This window comes from Triticum aestivum, chromosome 3B (genome assembly GCF_018294505.1).
Source record: "Triticum aestivum cultivar Chinese Spring chromosome 3B, IWGSC CS RefSeq v2.1, whole genome shotgun sequence".
Lineage (NCBI taxonomy): Eukaryota > Viridiplantae > Streptophyta > Magnoliopsida > Poales > Poaceae > Triticum > Triticum aestivum.
This window is the reverse complement of record NC_057801.1, coordinates 672,432,756-672,452,980: the sequence shown is the minus strand read 5'-3', so window position 1 is coordinate 672,452,980 and position 20,225 is coordinate 672,432,756.

The following is a 20,225-nucleotide window of genomic DNA, read 5'->3' as shown; positions in this document are numbered from 1 at the left end:
GCAGCAGCGTGTTGGAGAGCTGCCTCCATTCCCCTCTCATATTCAGTTGCCTCTTCCCTGGTGACAACATATCTTCCTTTTGCCTGATAATCAAAAAGGTAGGGAGCAGGAAGAGTAACAGGGACGACGTTGCGTCTGTCATAGATTAGTCGATAATGGAGGAATTGTTCATTCCCCTCAAGAAAATGATGATCAAACATAGCTTCTTTATCCAAATAAACAGGAGGTACAATCATATCCCCCTCTCATGGATCTATATTAAGAAAATTAGCCACACGGGTTGCATAAATTCCTCCAAAGAAATCTCCCCTTCTACTATTATTCTGCAACCTACGTGCAACTATTGCCCCCAAGTTATGACCTTTATAACCTGACACAACACTCTTGAGGACACAAAGATCAGGGGCACACATGTGACATACCTCGTCCTTACAGTTAATGCATTTACCAATAAAGAGAGCAAAGTAATGTATATTAGGAAAATGAATGCTCCCTATGGTAGCTTGTGCTACGTCCCTAGATTCTCCCACAGTAATATTAGCAAGAAAATCTCTAAATTCAGATTTGGGAGGATCATTAATATTACCCCACTGCCGGAGTTTGCAAGCAGTTGTGAAATCCTCTAAATCCATGGTATAAGATGTATCATAAATATCAAACATGACACCAGGAGAATTACGCGCAGAAATATATTTGAACCTCCGGACAAAGGAATCGGTCAGTTGATAATATTGAGGACACTTATCTTGTAAGAAGTCCTCCAGCTCGGCATTACGCACATATGCGTCAAATTCTTCCTTGAAGCCTGCTTTGACCATAAAATCATCGGATGGCCACTCACAAGCCCGTACATTTGCGTCCCTTAGCAAATTAACATCTTGTTCACGTATAGCAATTCTTGGCCCTTTCTTTGCTGAGGAACCTCCTTGGTACATTCTTCTAAGCATATTTCTTTTTCTGAAAATTTCTAAAATTTTAGTAGCTTCAAAATAAAAGTGAATACGACTAAACAAGATTGATAGAAACTACTCCTACAAGTGCCTAGAGCCTATATCGTGCATTGGAATTGCTTGGGACCTCAAAAATTTAACATGCAAGCTCAAGAACATGGTCACCTAAGTAGCAAAAATTTGCAATGAATAAAGCACTAGAACAAAAACTAATTGGACAAATGGAAGAGTCACATACCAAGCAACAATCTCCCAAAGCAGTTTTGTGAATGGAGTTTTGAGCTAAGAGATCGAAAATCGCAGCAAAACGAGCTAGAACTCGTGCTTGAGCTGGATGGGGATTTTTTTGGGTAGAAGATGAAGTGTGTGGGTGCTGACATAAGTGGAGGGGAGCCACCAGGGCCCACGAGACAGGGGGGCGCGCCCTATAGGGGGGGGGGCGGGCGCCCTCCTCTCTCGTGGCATGGTGCTTGCCCCTCCTGCAGTGTTTTCAGTGCCTAAAATCCTCAAATATTCCAGAAGAAATCATACTAAATTTGCAGGGCATTTGGAGCACTTTTATTTTCGGACTATTTTTAATGCACAGATAATTCAGAAAACAGATGGATAATACTATTTTTGCTTTATTTATTCTAAATATCAGAAAGTAAAAAGAGGGTACAGAAGGTTGTGCCTTCTAGTTTCATCCATCTCGTGATCATCAAAATGAATCCACTAACAAGGTTGATCAAGTCTTGTTAACAAACTCATTCCAAATAACACGGAACCGGAGAAATTTCGAATAACACTATGTTACCTCAACGCGGATATGAAAATCCCCAACAATAAGAATATCATATTTTTTCTTGACAGTAGGAAGAGGAAATTCAAACTCCAAAAATGATAGTTGGAACTTTTTCAATAGAATTGATGCTATGAACTTGAGATTGTTTCCTCGGAAAGTGTACCGTATGCCCATTACCATTAACATGAAAAGTAACATTGCCTTTGTTGCAATCAATAACAGCCCCTGCAGTATTAAGGAAAGGTCTACCAAGGATAATAGACATACTATCGTCCTCGGGAATATCAAGAATAACAAAGTCCATTAAGATAGTGACATTTGCAACCACAACAGGCACATCCTCACAAACACCGACAGGTATAGCAGTTGATTTATCAGCCATTTGCAAAGATATTTCAGTAGGTGTCAACTTATTCAATTCAAGTCTACGATATAAAGAGAGAGGCATAACACTAACACCGGCTCCAAGATCACATAAAGAAGTTCTAACATAATTTATTTTAATGGAGCATGGTATAGTTGGAACACCCAGATCTCCAAGTTTCTTTGGTATTCCACCCTTAAAAGTGCAATTAGCAAGCATGGTGGAAATTTCATATTTCGGTATCTTTCTTTTATTTGTAATGATATCCTTCATATACTTAGCATAAGGATCTACTTTCAGCATATCAGTTAAGCGCATACATAAGAAAATAGGTCTAATCATTTCAGCAAAGCGCTCAAAATCCTCATCATCCTTTGACTTGGATGATTTAGGAGGAAAGGGCATGGGTTTCTGAACCCATGGCTCTCTTTCTTTACCGTGCTTCCTAGTAAAAAAATCTCTCTTATCATAACGTTGATTCTTTGATTGTGGGTTATCAAGATCAACAGCAGGTTCAATCTCTACATCATTATCTTTGCTAGGTTGAGCATCTACATGAACATTATCATTAACATTATCACTAGGTTCATGTTCATCACCTGATTGTGTTTCAGCATCAGAGATAGAAATATCATTGGGATTCTCAGGTGTGTGTACAGTAGGTTCACTAGAAGCATGCAAGGGTCTATCGTCTTTCCTTTTCTTATTCTTAGAAGAACTATGTGCCTCTAAATTATTTCTCTAAGAATCTTGCTCGATTCTCTTAGGGTGGCCTTTAGGATACAAAGGTTCCTGAGTCATTCTACCAGTTCTAGTAGCCACTCTAACAGCAAAGTCATTTTTACTATTTAATTCCTCAAGCAAATCATTTTGAGCTTTAAGTACTTGCTCAGCTTGAGTAGCAACCATAGAAGCATATTTGCTAACGCGGTGAAGTTCATCTTTAACTCTAGCCAGATTATCACCTACGCGTCCTATCTCGAAAGCATTATTCTTTAACTCTCTACCAACATAAGCATTAAAACTTTCTTATCTAGCCATAAAGTCATTGAGGGAGTCCCGGATTAGGGGGTGTCCGGATGGCCGGACTATGACCTTTGGCCGGACTCCCGGACTATGAAGATACAAGATTGAAGACTTCGTCCCATGTCTGGATGGGACTTTCCTTGGTGTGGAAGGCAAGCTTGGCAATACGATATGTAGATCTCCTCCCATTGTAACCGACTCTGTGTAACCCTAGCCCCTCTCCGGTGTCTATATAAACCAGAGGGTTTTAGTCCGTAGGACGAACAACAATCATACCATAGGCTAGCTTCTAGGGTTTAGCTTCTCTGATCTCGTGGAAGATCTACTCTTGTACTACCCATATCATCAATATTAATCAAGCAGGAGTAGGGTTTTACCTCCATCGAGAGGTCCCGAACCTGGGTAAAAACATCGTGTCCCTTGTCTCCTGTTACCATCCGCCCAGACGCACAGTTCGGGACCCCCTACCCGAGATCCGCCGGTTTTGACACCGACATTGGTGCTTTCATTGAGAGTTCCTCCGTGTCGTCACCTTTGGGCCCGATGGCTTCTTCGATCATCAACAACGACATGGTCCAGGGTGAGACTTTTCTCCCCGGACAGATCTTCGTATTCGGCGGCTTTGCACTGCGGGCCAATTCACTTGGCCATCTGGAGCGGATTGAAAGCTACGCCCCTGGCCGTCAGGTCAGATTCGGAAGTTTGAACTACACGGCTGACATCCACGGAGACTTGATCTTCGATGGATTCGAGCCGCAGCTGAGCGTGCCGCACTATCATGAGGGGCATGATCTAGCTCTATCGCTGGACAGTGTCCAGAAGGCCGCTCAGGTGTCTGCTCTGACCCTTAGCTCAGAGCCGACTGCGCCAATGGTTGGACACCGCCTCGGGGGCTGCAATCTCTACGGCGATCGAGCCGAATACCAGCCTTGTCCTTTGTGAAGCTCGTGACTCCAAGGTGTCGGACTCCTTTCCGGACTCCGAACCTTCCACACCCCTTCCGATCGGACCCAATTGGGCTCCGATCATGGAGTTCACCGCCACGGACATCTTTCAGCACTCGCCCTTTGGCGACATCCTGAATTTACTAAAGTCTCTCTCTTTATCAGGAGAGCCCTGGCCGGACCATGGTCAGCAAGGATGGGATGCGGACGACGAAGAAATTTGAACCCCACCCACCACCCACTTCGTAGCAACTGTTGATGATTTAACCGACATGCTCGACTTCGACTCCGAAGACATCGACGACATGGATGCCGATGAAGGAGACGACCAAGAACCAGCGCCTATAGGGCACTGGAAAGCCACCTCGTCATATGACATATACATGGTGGACACCCCAAAAGAAGGGGATGGCGATGGAACAACGGAGAATGACCCCTCCAAGAAACAGCCTAAGCGCCGGCGTCAGCGGTGCCGCTCTAAATCCCGCCAAAGCAAAAACGGCGATTCCGGCACCAGAGACAATAACAGCCCGGACAGTGCCGAAGATAACCTCCTCCAGCAGGATTCAGCGCAGGAGGATGGAGAAGCCAGCCCTCATGAGAGAGCAGCAGACAGAGAAGTCGAGGACGATAATTACATGCCTCCCTCCGAAGACGAAGCAAGCCTCGACGACGACGAATTTGTCGTGCCTGAGGACCCTGTCGAATAAGAGCGTTTCAAACGCAGGCTTATGGCCACGGCAAGCAGCCTCAAGAAAAAACAACAGCAGCTTAGAGTTGGCCAAGACTTGCTAGCCGACAGATGGACTGAAGTCCTCACTGCCGAAGAGTACAAACTCGAACGCCCCTCCAAGAGCTACCCAAAGCGCAGGCTGCTACCCCAATTAGAGGAGGAAGCAACTAAACCTACATCACCAGCATATGATGCGGCCGACCGGCCACCCCGTGGCCGTGACAGAGAGGCCTTTCGGCCATTGACTCAAGCCGCACCCCGACGCCGCTCAAAAAGTACCAAGGCACGGGGAAATGTGCTAGACCTGCGAGACATATTGGAGGACAAGGCAAGGCAAACAAGATCGATCTACGAATTGCGTGGGCGCCCCACGACACGTGACGATAACCGTCATGCCGGATATGGCAAATACGGCCAGGCCGAACACAACAGAGAAAGCTCATCCGAGCTACATCGTGATATAGCCCAGTACAGAGGCGCCGCACACCCACTATGCTTCACATATGAAGTAATGGATCATCAAATCCCCGGGGGTTTTAAACCCGTAAACATCGAATCATACGATGGCACAACAGATCCTGCGGTATGGATCAAGGATTATCTCCTTCATATCCACATGGCATGCGGTGATGATCTACACACTATCAAATACCTCCCACTCAAGCTTAAAGGACCAGCTCGGCATTGGCTTAACAACTAGCCAACAGAGTCAATTGGTTGCTGGGAGGACCTGGAATCCGCATTCCTTGACAATTTCCAGGGCACCTATGTGCAACCACCAGACGCCGATGACCTAAGCCACATAATTCAGTAGCCAGAGGAATCGTCCAGACAATTCTGGACACGGTTCCTAACGAAGAAAAATCAAATAGTTGACTGTCCGGACGCAAAGGCCCTTGCAGCCTTCAAACATAACATCCGTGACGAGTGGCTTGCCCGGCACCTAGGACAGGAAAAGCCAAAATCCATGGCAGCCCTCACGACACTCATGACCCGCTTTTGCGCGGGAGAAGACATCTGGCTAGCTCGTAGCAATAACATGACCAAGAGCCCTGGTAATTCGGATATCAAGGACAACAATGGCAGGTCGCATCGCAACAAGCACAAGCGCCGCATTAATGGCGACAATACTGAGGATACAATAGTTAATGCTGGATTCAGAGGCTCTAAACCCGGTCAGCGAAAAAAGCTATTCAAAAGAAATACTCTGGGCCCGTCCAGTTTAGACCGGATACTCGATCGCTCGTGCCAGATACACGGCACCCCCGAACAACCAGCCAATCACACCAACAGGGATTGTTGGGTGTTCAAGCAGGCAGCAATTTAAGTGCCGAAAATAGAGACAAGGGGCTGCATAGCGACGACGAGGAGGAGCCCCGGCCGCCGAACAACAGAGGACAGAAGGGCTTTCCCCGACAACTGTGGACGGTGAACATGATATACGCAACCCACATCCCCAAAAGGGAATGGAAGCGTGCGCTCAGGGACGTATATGCGCTAGAGCCAGTCGCCCCAAAGTTCAACCCATAGTCCTCCTGCCCGATCACTTTTGATCGAAGGGACCACCCCATTAGCATTCGTCACGACGGATTCGTCGCATTGGTTCTAGACCCAATCATTTACGGATTTCACCTCACTAGAGTCCTCATGGACGGCGGCAGCAGCCTGAAGCTGCTTTATCAGGATATAGTGCGAAAAATGGGCATAGATCCCTCAAGGATTAAACCCACAAAGACGACCTTTAAAGGCGTCATACCAGGTGTAGAGGCTAGCTGTACAGGCTCAGTTACACTCGAAGTGGTCTTCGGATCCCTGGATAATTTTCGAAGCGAGGAGTTAATCTTTGACATAGTCCCGTTCCGCAGTGGCTATCACGCCCTGCTCGGACGAACCACATTTGCAAAGTTCAATGCGGTGCCGCACTACGCATATCTCAAGCTCAAAATGCCAGGCCCTCGAGGAGTCATTACGGTCAATGGAAACACCAAACGCTCTCTCCGAACAGAGGAGCACACGGCGGCCCTCGCGGTGGAAGTACAAAGTAGCCTCTCAAGGCAATTCCCCAGTTCGGCTATTAAACGTCCGGACACTGTCAAGTGCGCCCGGAGTAACCTACAACAAGACCGTCTGGCACGTTCCGAGCAAGCATAGCAGTGCGGCCCCAACCCCAGCCCACGCGAGATTGTGAAACCAGTACCACGCATACATAACTACGCTCTGGAAATACCATGGGCATAGGGGGAGGGGCACAACCACGGCACGCCCAGAATGCGGCTCAACCACACCAGGGGCTCCCGATTTTGTCATTTCTCTTTTTACTTTCAGGACTCCACTATTCGGAAGGCCTGTCCGGCAGCACAGTCGCCGAACACACGATGCAACAGCCAGGGAGACAACAAGCCACGTCGAATGTCCAGGTGGTCTCTATAACGAGCTAAATACCTGTCTTACTTAAAATCTCGCAGCTTGCCCCTGGAGGGGGACATGTCAAAAAATCCCATCTCTTGCTTATCACACTATTTGTGTCGTTCTGCTTTCATAGCAGCCCTTTAATAAACAATACATAGCTCTTGTCTATTACTGCATTCATTTTTTTAATATGTTCAGTTATGACATTATGCAACCATACACTTTGGTATGGCCAATACACCAGGGGCTTAAGTACCCCAGAATATGGTGTGAGAAGACCGAACACTCTCACGAGTGCGGCACCCCGAACTTATAGCATTATATGCATCGGCTCTGAATTATGTCTTGGTTCAATAGTTGGGTTTGCCCGGTTCCCACGTTTTGGTACCTTACGTTCCGCTATATCGGCTAAGGTAGCGCAGGGAGAACTACTGCGATTGTGCCCCAGTTGAGCTGGGTTAACACCTCAGTAGAGAAAGCTAAAACTGACCGTCATGATAGGGCGAGAGCCGGTCGCTGTTCGAGAGGTTTTTCGAGTCCCTAAAGACTTATGCCGCTTAGAGCGAGGAGTTGGCTTTGTCCGGCCTAGGCGTGTATAGCACCCCGAACTCGGTCTTCCGAATACTAGGGGCTTCGCCGAAATTTAAAATTATAGAATTCTATGGCTAAGTGAGAGTGATAAAGCATTATAAGTCTGATTCCTCATTCGTTGTGCTGAGCGCCTCCCTCGAAGGACCCAAGAATGGGAACAAGAGCGCTCAGGTTTATCCTGAACACCCCAGCACTCGTGGCATGGGGGTAGAAGCCGACGACTTGCATCTCTCAGATTTAATAAACGGCCGCATAGAAGGTAATATTTTAAATTCAAAAAGCGTTGCTTAGCGCATATGAACAATTTTTCAGCGCACAGGATAAACACGAGTGAGTTTACTCAAAAATTACATCCCTGGTACATTCATTCGCCACAAGGCAGACACCTTTCAGGACGCCCTCATAATACATTTTGGGCCTGCGATGCTCCTTCCCCTCCGGTGGCCCATCTGTCACCAGCTTCTCAGCGTCCAGCTTGCCCCAGTGCACTTTAGCACGGGCAAGGGCCCTACGGGCGCCTTCGATGCATACGGAGCGCTTGATGACTTCAAGCCATGGACATGCATCCACCAGCCGCCTCACCAGCCCAAAGCAGCTCTCAGGCAGGACCTCCCCAGGCCACAGCCGGCCTATAAGGCCCTTCATGGCCTGTTCGGCCACCTTGTGGAGCTCGACCAGCTGCTTCAGCTGGACACTCAAGGACACCGGGTGTCCGGCCTCAGCATACTGGGACCAGAACACCTTCTCCGTCGAGCTCCCTTCTTCAGCTCGGTAGAATGCAGCGACGTCGGACACACTGTGGGGCAAATCTGCGAATGCTCCTGGAGAGCTCCGGATTCGGGTAAGTAACACGTAATTCACTTTCACATGCTTGCTTTGCATAAAGAATGCCTTACCCACCGCTATCTTTTTCATTGCCTCAATCTCCTGGAGGGCTTTTTGGGCTTCGGCTTTGGCAGATTTGGCACTTTCAAGTGCCGAGGCAAGCTCAGACTCTCACGTCTTTGAGTCAAGCTCTAAACTCTCGTGTTTCTTCACGAGAGCATTGAGCTCTTGCCGCACCTCCGCCACCCGCGCCTCTTCTTTCTCTCGCTCGGTGCGCTCCATGGCCGCATTATCTTCGGCCTTGGACAACGCTTCCTTCAGGGTCGCCACCTCGGTTGTGACCCCTGTCATATTCACGTTGGTCCTATCACTATTTGCAACCAGGTATTTTTATATACACTTACATAAGGTACTACCTACCTTCCTTGTCCTCGAGCTGCTTCTTGGCAAGGCCGAGCTTGTTCTCGGACCGCTCGAGGCTCTGCTTCAATGCATCAACCTCCGCAGTCAGTGCGGCAGAGGTCAGCATCGCGACCTGCATTCCCATATTGACATTTTTATGCTAGACTCCTGCGTATATCTTTTTAGATCCTCAGTCCGGCTTTTCTTTCCGAACACCAAACTGAGCATCAGGGGCTACTGTCTATGCGGTAACATCTTTACATGTTTTAAATACATACCTCGAAGCCTGTTAGAAGGCTCGCACAGGCTTCTGTCAGCCCGCTCTTGGCGGACTGAACCTTCTGGATCACCGCACTCATAACAGTGCGGTGCTCCTCGTTGATGGAGGCGCTGTTAAGCACCTCCAGCAAATTGTCCGGCGCCTCCGGTTGGACGGAGGCCGCCGGCATCGTAGGCTTGCCCTTCTTGCGAGGGGGCCGCCTGCCGGACTCCGGAACCACTGAAGGTTCCGGTGCGGTGTCCGGCCTAGGGCCGGACTTAGATCCCTCCGGGGTTTTATCCCCTTTGGGCCTGGAGTCCGGGAGGTCGCCTTGCGGGGCCTCCAGGACCACCTCCTCCTGGTTTTGCCCCGTTTAGGACTCCAGCTCGGCATCGTCCGTAGGGCAGGGGGAGGTAGCTGTCGGGAGTGAAAGACTATTCACATCCGACGAATCCAAGGAGCCGCTCGACGAATCGTCGAGCTGAGCCTTGGGTGGACTGCATGATTATATTCGTCGTCAGAAGGTACTGTGCAAATAAAGGAATGCCATGAATTATTCTGGTATCCAGATACTTACGATTTGGCCAGGGGCTTGGCCCTGGACGACCACTCCTCTCCGCCGTCGTCGGCGTCGGAGGCGTAGTCCAGAAGAAGGGTCTTCCTCTTCTTGGACCCTCCGGCCTCCCGAGTTGGGGCGGCCTTCCTTTTCTTTCCTCCCCCTTCTGGAGGAGGGAGAAGCTTCTTCTTCCTCCTCCTCGTCTTCGGAGGAGGAGTGCGCTTTGGGGTCATCGGGCGATGAGTTCGACACCACCAGGCGCCGGGAGCTCCTTCGAGTTCCCGTGGCCTTCTTCTTGGCCTTCTTCTCCTGCACCACGTGAGGTGCCGGAACCAGCAGCTTCGTCAAGCGTGCGTCTGCTGGGCCTTCGGGCAAAGGAGCCGGACAGTCGATCTGTCCGGCCTTCTTCTGCCAGTCCTGTTAAAGGAATGGGAGTTTAGATCCCGCATAGAGTCAAACTATGAAAAACAAGTACCCTATAATGGGTAAAACAAGCTTACCGCACTGGCTTGGCGCTTCGCGCAGAATCCGTGATCCTCGGTAATTGGAGGGGAAACCTCGGAGCCCTTGAATAGCACCTTCCAGGCGTCTTCGTGCGTTGTGTCGAAGAGCCTGGACAAAGTCTGGTGCTGGGCCGGGTCAAACTCCCACAAGTTGAAAGCCCGTCGTTGACACGGGAGGATCCGGCGGAAGAGCATGACCTGGACTACATTGACAAGTTTAACCTTCTTGTCCATCAGGTTTTGGATGTAGGTTTGGAGTCCGGTCACCTCTTCCGAATTACCCCACGACATGCCCGTCTCTTTCCAGGAGGTGAGTCTTGTGGGGATGCCAGATCGGAATTCGGGGGCCGCCGCCCATTCAGGGTCGCGTGGCTCGGTGATGTAGGACCACCCCGATTGCCACCCCTTGATGGTCTCCACAAAGGAGCCCTCGAGCCATGTGATGTTGGGCATCTTGCCCACCATGGCGCCTCCGCACTCCGCCTGCTGGCCGCCCACTACCTTCGTCTTGACATTGAAGGTCTTCAGCCATAAGCCAAAGTGGGGCTTGATGCGGAGAAATACCTCACATGACGATAAACGCCGAGATGTTGAGGATGAAGTTCGGGGCCAGATCATGGAAATCCAGGCCGTAGTAGAACATGAGCCCCCGGACAAATGGGTGAAGAGGGAATCCCAGTCCACAAAGGAAATGGGGGAGAAACACGACCCTCTCATGGGGCCTGGGGGTGGGGATGAGCTGCCCCTCATCTGGGAGCCGGTGCGCGATGTCGTTGGACAAGTATCCGGCTTTCCTTAGCTTTTTGATTTGCCCCTCCATGACGGAGGAAGCCATCCACCTGCCTCCCGCTCCAGACATGGTTGCAGAAGGTCACGGTGGGGAGTGTGGACTTGGGCGCTGGAGCTCGAGTGCGCAGGAATGGATAAGCGAAGGAGGAGGAAGGCGTAGTTGGAAAGGGTGGATCCTTATCCCCTTATATGGGCGGCCGAAACTATGTGCCCCCACCGGCCTAGTAAAACTCGCTTATCTCCCAAGCACCGTGATTAATGGCGCGGTTGGGTTACCCACGCCCGTATTGATGAGAATCCCGGAATAAGGGGACATGATCTCTGCTTTGACTAGACGTGCCAAGGAATCCGCCTCGCTAAACGCGCTGAGGTGGGACAGTAAAACGATTAGAATAAAGGATTGGCTGTGGCATGATGTCATGCTATGGAGTACGTCAGCAGATTAGATTTGTACAAATATTATTCTCCCTATGGTGGTATGTGGAACTTATTTTGCAGAGCTGGACACTATCCTTGTGTTCAAACATCTTCTATGAAGTATTCGGAGGAGGAACCCGCCTTGCAATGCCGAAGACAATTTGCGCGCTGGACTCGTCGTCGTTGAAGCCTGGTTTAGGGGCTACTGAGGGAGTCCAGGATTAGAGGGTGTCCGGATGGCCGGACGATGACCTTTGGCCGGACTCCTGGACTATGAAGATACAAGATTGGAGACTTCGTCCCGTGTCCGGATGGGACTTTCCTTGGCGTGGAAGGCAAGCTTGGCAATACGATATGTAGATCTCCTCCCATTGTAACCGACTCTGTGTAACCCTAGCCCTCTCCGATGTCTATACAAACCGGAGGGTTTTAGTCTGTAGGACGAACAACAATCATACCATAGGCTAGCTTCAAGGGTTTAGCCTCTCTGATCTCGTGGTAGATCTACTCTTGTACTACCCATATCATCAATATTAATCAAGTAGGAGTAGGGTTTTACCTCCATCGAGAGGGCCCAAATCTGGGTAAAAACATCGTGTCCCTTGTCTCCTGTTACCATCTGCCCACACGCAAAGTTCGGGACCCCCTACCTGAGATCCGCCGGTTTTGACACCGACAGTCATCAAATTCTTCTAAGCATGGGCTATGAAATTTAGTAGAGGGTATTTCAACTTTATCATATCTATACTCTATAGAGAGAATTTACCTTTACTACCTGTGTCGGGTTATCAAGACAATGTGGTTCTTCAGGCGGTAAATTAAGACCATGTATTTCTTCAATAGGAGGTAAATTCTTAACATCTTCAGCTTTAATACCTTTTTCTTTCATTGATTTCTTTGCCTCTTGCATATCTTTAGGACTGAGAAATAAAACACCTCTCTTCTTCGGAGTGGGTTTAGGAATAGGCTCAGGAATTGGCTCAATTGGTTCAGGAATTACTTCAGGAACTGGCTCAGGAAGAGTCCAATTATTTTCATTAGTCAACATATCATTCAATAAGATTTCAGCTTCGTCGACTGTTCTTTCCCTGAAAACACAACCAACACAACTATCCAAGTAGTCCTTGGAAGCATCGGTTAGTCCATTATAAAAGATATCAAGTATTTCATTTTTCTTAAGAGGATGATCAGGCAAAGCATTAAGTAACCGGAGAAGCCTCCCCCAAGCTTGTGGGAGACTCTCTTCTTTGATTTGCACAAAATTATATATTTCCCACAAAGCAACTTGTTTCTTATGAGCAGGGAAATATTTAGCAGAGAAGTAATAAGTCATATCCTGGGGACTACGCACACAACCAGGAGCAAGAGAATTATACCAAGTCTTAGCATCACCCTTTAACGAGAACGGAAATATCTTAAGGATGTATAAATAGCGAGACTTCTCATCATGAGTGAACAGGGTGGCTATATCATTCAACTTGGTAAGATGTGCTACAACAGTTTCAGATTCAAGGCCATTAAAAGGATCAGATTCAACTAAAGTAATAATATCAGGATCAACTGAGAATTCATAATCCTTATCAGTAACACAGATAGGTGAAGTAGTAAAAGCAGGATCGGGTTTCATTCTAGCATTAAGAGACTGCTGCTTCCATTTAGCTAATAATTTCTTAAGATCATTTCTATCATTGCAAGCAAGAATTTCCATAGCAGCTGCTTCATTCATAACATAACCCTTAGGAACAACAGGTAATACATAATCATTGGGGGAACATTCATCATCACTATCATCAATAATAGGTTCTTCAATATTTTCATTCCCCCTAACTCTAGCAAGTTGTTCATCTAGAAATTCACCTAATGGCAAAGTAGTATCACACACAGAAGTAGTTTCATCATGTATAGCATAAGTGGCATCATCAATAACATACGACATATCAGAATTCATAGCAGTAGCAGGTTTAGGTGTCGCAAGCCTACTAATAACAGAAGGAGACTCTAGTGCAGAGCTAGGTGGCAGTTCCTTACCTCCCCTCGTAGTTGAGGGCAAAATCTTGGTCTTAGCGTCTTTCAAGTTCTTCATAGTGATCAATAGATATAAATCGCAAGTGACTCAGAGAATAGAGCTATGCTCCCCGGCAACGGCGCCAGAAATTAGTCTTGATAACCCACAAGTATAGGGGATCACAACAACTTTCGAGGGTAGAGTATTTAACCCAAATTTATTGATTCGACACAAGGGGAGCCAAAGAATATTCTTGAGTATTAGCAGTTGAGTTGTCAATTCAACCACACCTGGATAACTTAGTATCTGCAGCAAAGTATTTAGTGGCAAAAGTGGTATGATAATAAAGGTAACGGTAGCAAAAGTAAAGATAAATGTTTTTGGGTTTTTGTAGTAGTTGTAGCAGTAGCAACGGAAAAGTAAATAAGCGAAGAACAATATATGAAAAGCTCGTAGGCAATGGATCAGTGATGGATAATTATGCTGGATGCGATTCCTCGTGCAATAGTTATAACATAGGGTGATATAGAACTAGCTCCAATTCATCAATGTAATGTAGGCATGTATTCCGTAAATAGTCATAAGTTCTTATGAAAAAGAACTTGTATGACGTTTTTTGTCCTACCCTCCCGTTGCAGCGGGGTCCTTACAGAAACTAAGGGATATTGAGGCCTCCTTTTAATAGAGAACCGGACCAAAGCATTAACACATAGTGAATACATGAACTCCTCAAACTATGGTCATCACCGAGAAGTATCCCGATTATTGTCACTTCAGGGTTGTCGGATCATAACACATAATAGGCGACTATAGACTTGCAAGATAGGATCAAGAACACACATATATTCATGGAAATATAATAGGTTCAGATCTGAAATCATGGCACTCGGGCCCTAGTGACAAGTATTAAGCATAGCAAAGTCATAGCAACATCAATCTCAGAACATACACTACAAAAAAAGACACATACGTGACATTTTGGGCCAAACGATTTTTTTTTCTGCCATACATATGACACTTCTATGACGATAATTATGACAAAACCCGGTATCATCATAGATGTGGTGGGATCCTACTTCTATGACAAAAAATCATGACAGAAAATGGCCTTTTTGTCCTGGGCAGGCCGGAGACGCAGCTGCATGACATTATTTGGGCCGTCCATGACGAAAAAAACCATGGTAGAAGCGAGGGGGAGGAAAATTTTAGGGAGTTGCCGGTTACGGTGGGAGGTCGGGGGCCGAGCGATGCGCGTTTCTCTCGTACACGTACGTGCGTGTGTGCGACCCGAGCGATTGCACTGCAGGCTACGCGTTACTGAACCCGAGCGATCGATTGATGACTGTTATCTGAACCCGATGGAGCGATTCCTCTGCTACTACTGCTAACTGAAGTCGATCGATTGGGTGAACAGTGAGCATTGCGGGGGTGGGGGGTGGGATGAACAATGAGCGGTGGCGTTGCCTCTGGATGAACAGGACCCCGTGGTGTGGAGGGCTGGATGAACAGTAGATGGTGGAGGGATGGATGAGCAGTAGACGGTGGAGGGGTGGTTGAACAGTAGCCGGTGGAGTAGCGCGCGGTGGAGGCTGGATGAACAGGAGCCCGTGGAGGCTGAGGAGGTCGACGGTAGCCCGTGGAGGCTGGAGGAGGTCGATGGTGGAGATGAACAATATCCCATGGAGTCCCGTTTTGCGGTACGCCACACCCCTCCCGATGAACAGGACCCCCATTTCAACCGTAGGAGGTCTGTTTCGTTCGTTTTGCGGTACGCCACACCCCTCCCGATCAACAAGACCCCCGTTTCGACCATAGGAGGTCCATTTCCTCCGTTTTGTGGTACGCCACACCCCTCCCGATCAACAGGACCCCCGTTTCGACCGTAGGAGGTTCGTTTCCTCCATTTTGCGATACGCCACACCCCACCCGATCAACAGGACCCCGTTCCGAATGTAGGAGGTCCGTTTCCTCTGTTCTGCGGTACGCCAGGCCTCGTTTCCATCGCCTGTTCCGTCCAATCCCTCCTGATGAACACGACCATGCATTTCGTTCCGACCCAGCCGGTTGGCTCCCCATGAACACAACGACGACGCTGTTTCTCCGTTCCGACCCAGCCATGTACGTATGCGCGAGTAGGCGTTCGAGACCCTGCCCGTATGTACGTACGTGGCCGTATTTTCTTTCTTGCACCCTCGCCGCTGTACGTACGTGTACATGCTACGTGCGCGCCTCTACTACGACACGTGCGCGCCTCTACATCGACCAGTATGTACGTACACATTCGCGACCAGGATGACAATGCTACGTACGCTTCGACCAGGTGGGTCCCAACTGTCAGGCACTTCCTTGGCTGCGAAGATGTAGCTGGTGGGTCCCAGTAGTCAGGGGGCCGAATCATTTTTTTGCCCGGACGCACTTTCTTGCGTGCGAAGATGTAGTTGGTGGGTCCCAGGAGTCAGGGGGGTGGATCATTTTTTTGCCCTGATGCACTTCCTTGCATGCGAAGGTGTCGCTGGTGGGTCCCAGCGGTCAGGGGGGCGAATCATTTTGTTTTTTTGCCCGGACGCACTTCCTTGCTTGCGAAGATGTAGCTGGTGGGTCCCAGCAGTCAGGGGGAAATGTTTTTTTCGCGAAATACAGTGGCCCGTCCGGTGGGTCCCAGCTGTCAGGTGGAGGAATCATTATTTTCCGCGTAATAAGGAGGCACTTCCTTGCTGCGGCCGTGGACCCAGCTATCAGCCTCTCCACGTACAGTCCACGTCCGATGGAAGTCATTCCTTGACCATGTTGACCATGTTGACGACGCCGCGCCGAGAGCACCAGGGCGGTGGACAACGGCGAGGCCTACGAAGGGGATGACGGGGAGCCGGGGAAGACGCGGCAGTGGAAGCCCGCGCGGAGAGGTGTACGAGGGTTCACTGGTTCGACTGCGGTGTGAGGCTGCCGTCACCGCAGGGCCTAGCCAGCGGTGGGAATAGTAGGGGGCGGTGAGGCCTCCGTGGCAGCACAGCCGGCCACAGGAGGCAGGAGCATGCGGCACGACCGGCGCTGCTTTGGGCGGCTGGAGCAAGAAGACCAGAGGTTGAAGAAGCACTACGGCTGTTGGATGGAGATCATACGGTCACTGGAGCTAGAATCGTTCATATGGACTAAAGTTGACAAAGGCCCCTGTCTCAGTCAACTTAGTAGGCCCACAAGTCAGCCTCCCACCATGGTGGGTCCCAGCTAGCAGGGGGAGTATTCATTTTTTTGTGCGTAATAAGGAGGCACTTCCGGTGGGTCCGAGCTGACAGCGCGGGGAACGTTTTTTTCGCGAAATACGCTGGCCCGTCCGGTGGGTCCCAGCAGTCAGGGGGGAAACGTTTTTTTCGCGAAATAAGGTGGCCCGTCCGGTGGGTCCCTGCTGTCAGGTGGAGTAATAATTATTTTGTGCGTAATAAGGAGGCACTTCCTTGCCGCCGCCTGGACCCAGTTGTCAGCCTCTCCACGTACAGTACTCTTCCGATGGAAGTCGGTCGTTGACCATGTTGACCACGCCGCACCGAGAGCACCAGGGCGGTGGTCTGGACGACAACGAGGCCTAGGAAGGGGACAACATGGAGCCGGGGAAGACGCAGCAGCGGTAGCCCGCGCGGAGAGGAGTACGAGGGTTCACTGGTTCGGCTGCGGTGTGAGGCTGCCGTCGCCGTAGAATAACAGGGGGTGTGGGTGAGTAGAGGGATGGCCTGGCCAGCGGTGGGAGTAGTACGGGGCGATGAGGCCTCCGCGGCATCACAGCCAGCCACGGGAGGCAGGAGCACCCGACACGACCGGTGCTGCTTTGGGTGGCTGGATCAAGAAGACCAAAGGTTGAAGAAGCACTACGGCCGTTGGATGGACATCGTACGATCACTGCAGGTAGAATCGTTTATATTGACTAAGTTGACAAAGCCCTTGGTATGCGTCAACTTAGTAGGCCCACAGCTCGGATTTGGCAGAGAACATATAGCCCATTTGTGATTTGTAAGAATGTACATCCCATTTTTCAATTCGAATGGAATTTACTACAGCCCATTTACAGTTTGTTAAAAGTACAACCCAACTTCTAGCTAGGACAATGATTAATAATTTCAAACAACCGCTTAAAACAGAATTAAAAAAAAATCCCACATTTTGATGGGATCCGAAATATTTTTATCCGAAATTTCTAGTCAGGTTAAATATAATTTCAAAATAAAGTTGTATCACGTTAAAATCCAATGAAATATTGCGCGCGCAACAAGTAATGAAATTAAAATTTCCAAATTCCAAAAATAATATATTTTTCAAACTAATTACGTGTTTGGTGCATAGTAATTGCCTAGTTATTATAATTACATCCCATTTATTATTTCTTAATGTCCATTTTCTTGTTAAGCCTAATGCATACCTCCTAGGAAACTTTGCAGCCCAGCGGGGCAGATAACAAGTTGACCCGGATATTGTGTACAACTATCGGCCGAGTTGCATTGCTGATGTTGAAAAAAAGGCCTGTGTAGTACAGTACAACCTAACATGGTTACTCAGCCCACATTCAGCGATGCTAGAAAGGCCCAAACAAGGCTTTTGTACAACTTTTTGAAGTCACTGAGCTCAATTAATAACTTAAGAAAAAAGTTAGATTACAGTGGAACCTAATTAAAAGCTATCACGAGCAAATAAATAATTCAACGGGTCCCACTTGTGCGTGTGTGCGTGTGTGTGTGTGTACGTGTGCGTGTGTGCGTGTGTGTGTGTGTGTGTGTGAGAGAGAGAGAGAGAGAGAGAGAGAGAGAGAGATAGAGAGACCCATTGGTCGATGCTCGTAAATACATCTTTCAGCCATATGCATTGCTGATGCTCAGTAAAAACTTATATAGTTGACACAATCATATAGAACGTCATAGCATACTGAACTTGCATACAAAAATTTCACGCAGGCGGCACAATCAGGATGGAAGCAGTGGATCGCTACGGGAAGGGCTATGTTGAAACCAACGAAGTCGTACATAATGGTTCATCATCTTTATAAATGACGGGGAAATATCTTGAATGTTGTGCAAAGAAGACAAACAGACAATACAATAAGTTCTGCTAGCACATTAAGTTGACGTACATCCGTTTCTTAAAAAATTTCAGGTACAAAATTAGAATATGTCACAATCAAATGTACTGGCATATCAGTGATTCAGACCCATAGCTCGGATTTAACTAGTACTATCTGACAAGATTCAGTTGTTACCTCAAATTAGAGCACATCCAGGCAGCCAGCCCTGCCTCTTCCCCAAAAAAGCAGTGGCCTCCGCCGCGCGATGGAGTAGGCCCTGTGCCATCCATCGTTTCGAGCAACACGGGGAAAGTCTGATGTTGACTCCTGTAATGGATGTCGTCGACGGACCCTGGCACCAGCGGCGGCGGCAGGACTTCGATTGATGGATTGACCACTTCTTCGACATGCACGAACACTCGATACAGGTACATCCCTAACATGGTCCGCGGCGGCCTTAGTGGCGACGAATAGTACAACCCCGGTTCCTGCACTGGTATCTCAACACCAATCACCTTCGGTATGGTGGACGGCTTCTTCATCCATGCCATAAGAGTCAGAGCCCAGCTATGTGGAGGAACAAACATACTTATGAGCTCACCTCCAAGGTCATTGATAAGCTCGTTCATGGACTCGCTATTCCAAGAACGTCGAGGCATGCCGTGGAAGGTAAGCTTTGTTAAAAACTCAAGCTCAGAGGGCACCGAGCCTCATCCTGGGTGCCACCGATCAAAACTCACTAGCGCGCCATCGCAGAACAAACACCGGGAAGATTCGAACACACGACTGCAGTCGAAAGTTGTCCGGAACCTGACGAAGAAATCAACCGGTGGCGGACAGACTTCGACGAGCAAGTCACTTATTTGGATGACGTGCGAAATGCCAAGAGCTTTGACAAGGTCGTCCGGCAAGACGGGAGGCCGGTCGCCGTTGATGGTTACCATCAGCACTTTGCCGGCAAACTGGTCATCAAGCGCTGCCGTGCCACTGTCGAGCGACAGCACACAGTGACCGAAGGCAGGACGGACCTCAGGATCTTCGGCTCAGAGATCCGCATTGACCGGCGGCATGATAGTGCGCTTGAGTACAGGGAGTATAAGAGGGGGATTTGGGGGAACTGGAGTAGGAATTGAGATTCCAGAGGTGGGGGAGGGGCGGGAGACAGGGGATGAAAAGGTAGCATGGATTTCGAGCACGCGCCAATATGCTCTTGGCGCGCAAGCGCACAAAAACACCGGTGGCGCCAATATGCCCGAACTTTTTTTTTCAGGATCTTTTGAGAGCCCGGCCCGAGAGTCATAATTGACATGTTTGGCATTGCGTTACTACTCGGCCCATATTCAACGACACCTCACTGGCCCAAGCAAGTGTACATCATCAAAAAGGCAGTGATCTCAAATTATATAACTTGAAAAAAGGAGATATACTCTGAACACTGGAGAATGGTGATGCCCTCATTTAGCCCGCCAGTAGTTCGAGACAATAAACAGTTCGAAACAACGATATATACAACATTCAAACACTGACTAGTGACTACTACTGACATAAACAGCAAGACATGATAGTTCATAAGAAGTCTTGCTACACCACCAAAACGTACCCATCTGCAGCGCTCAGACTCTCA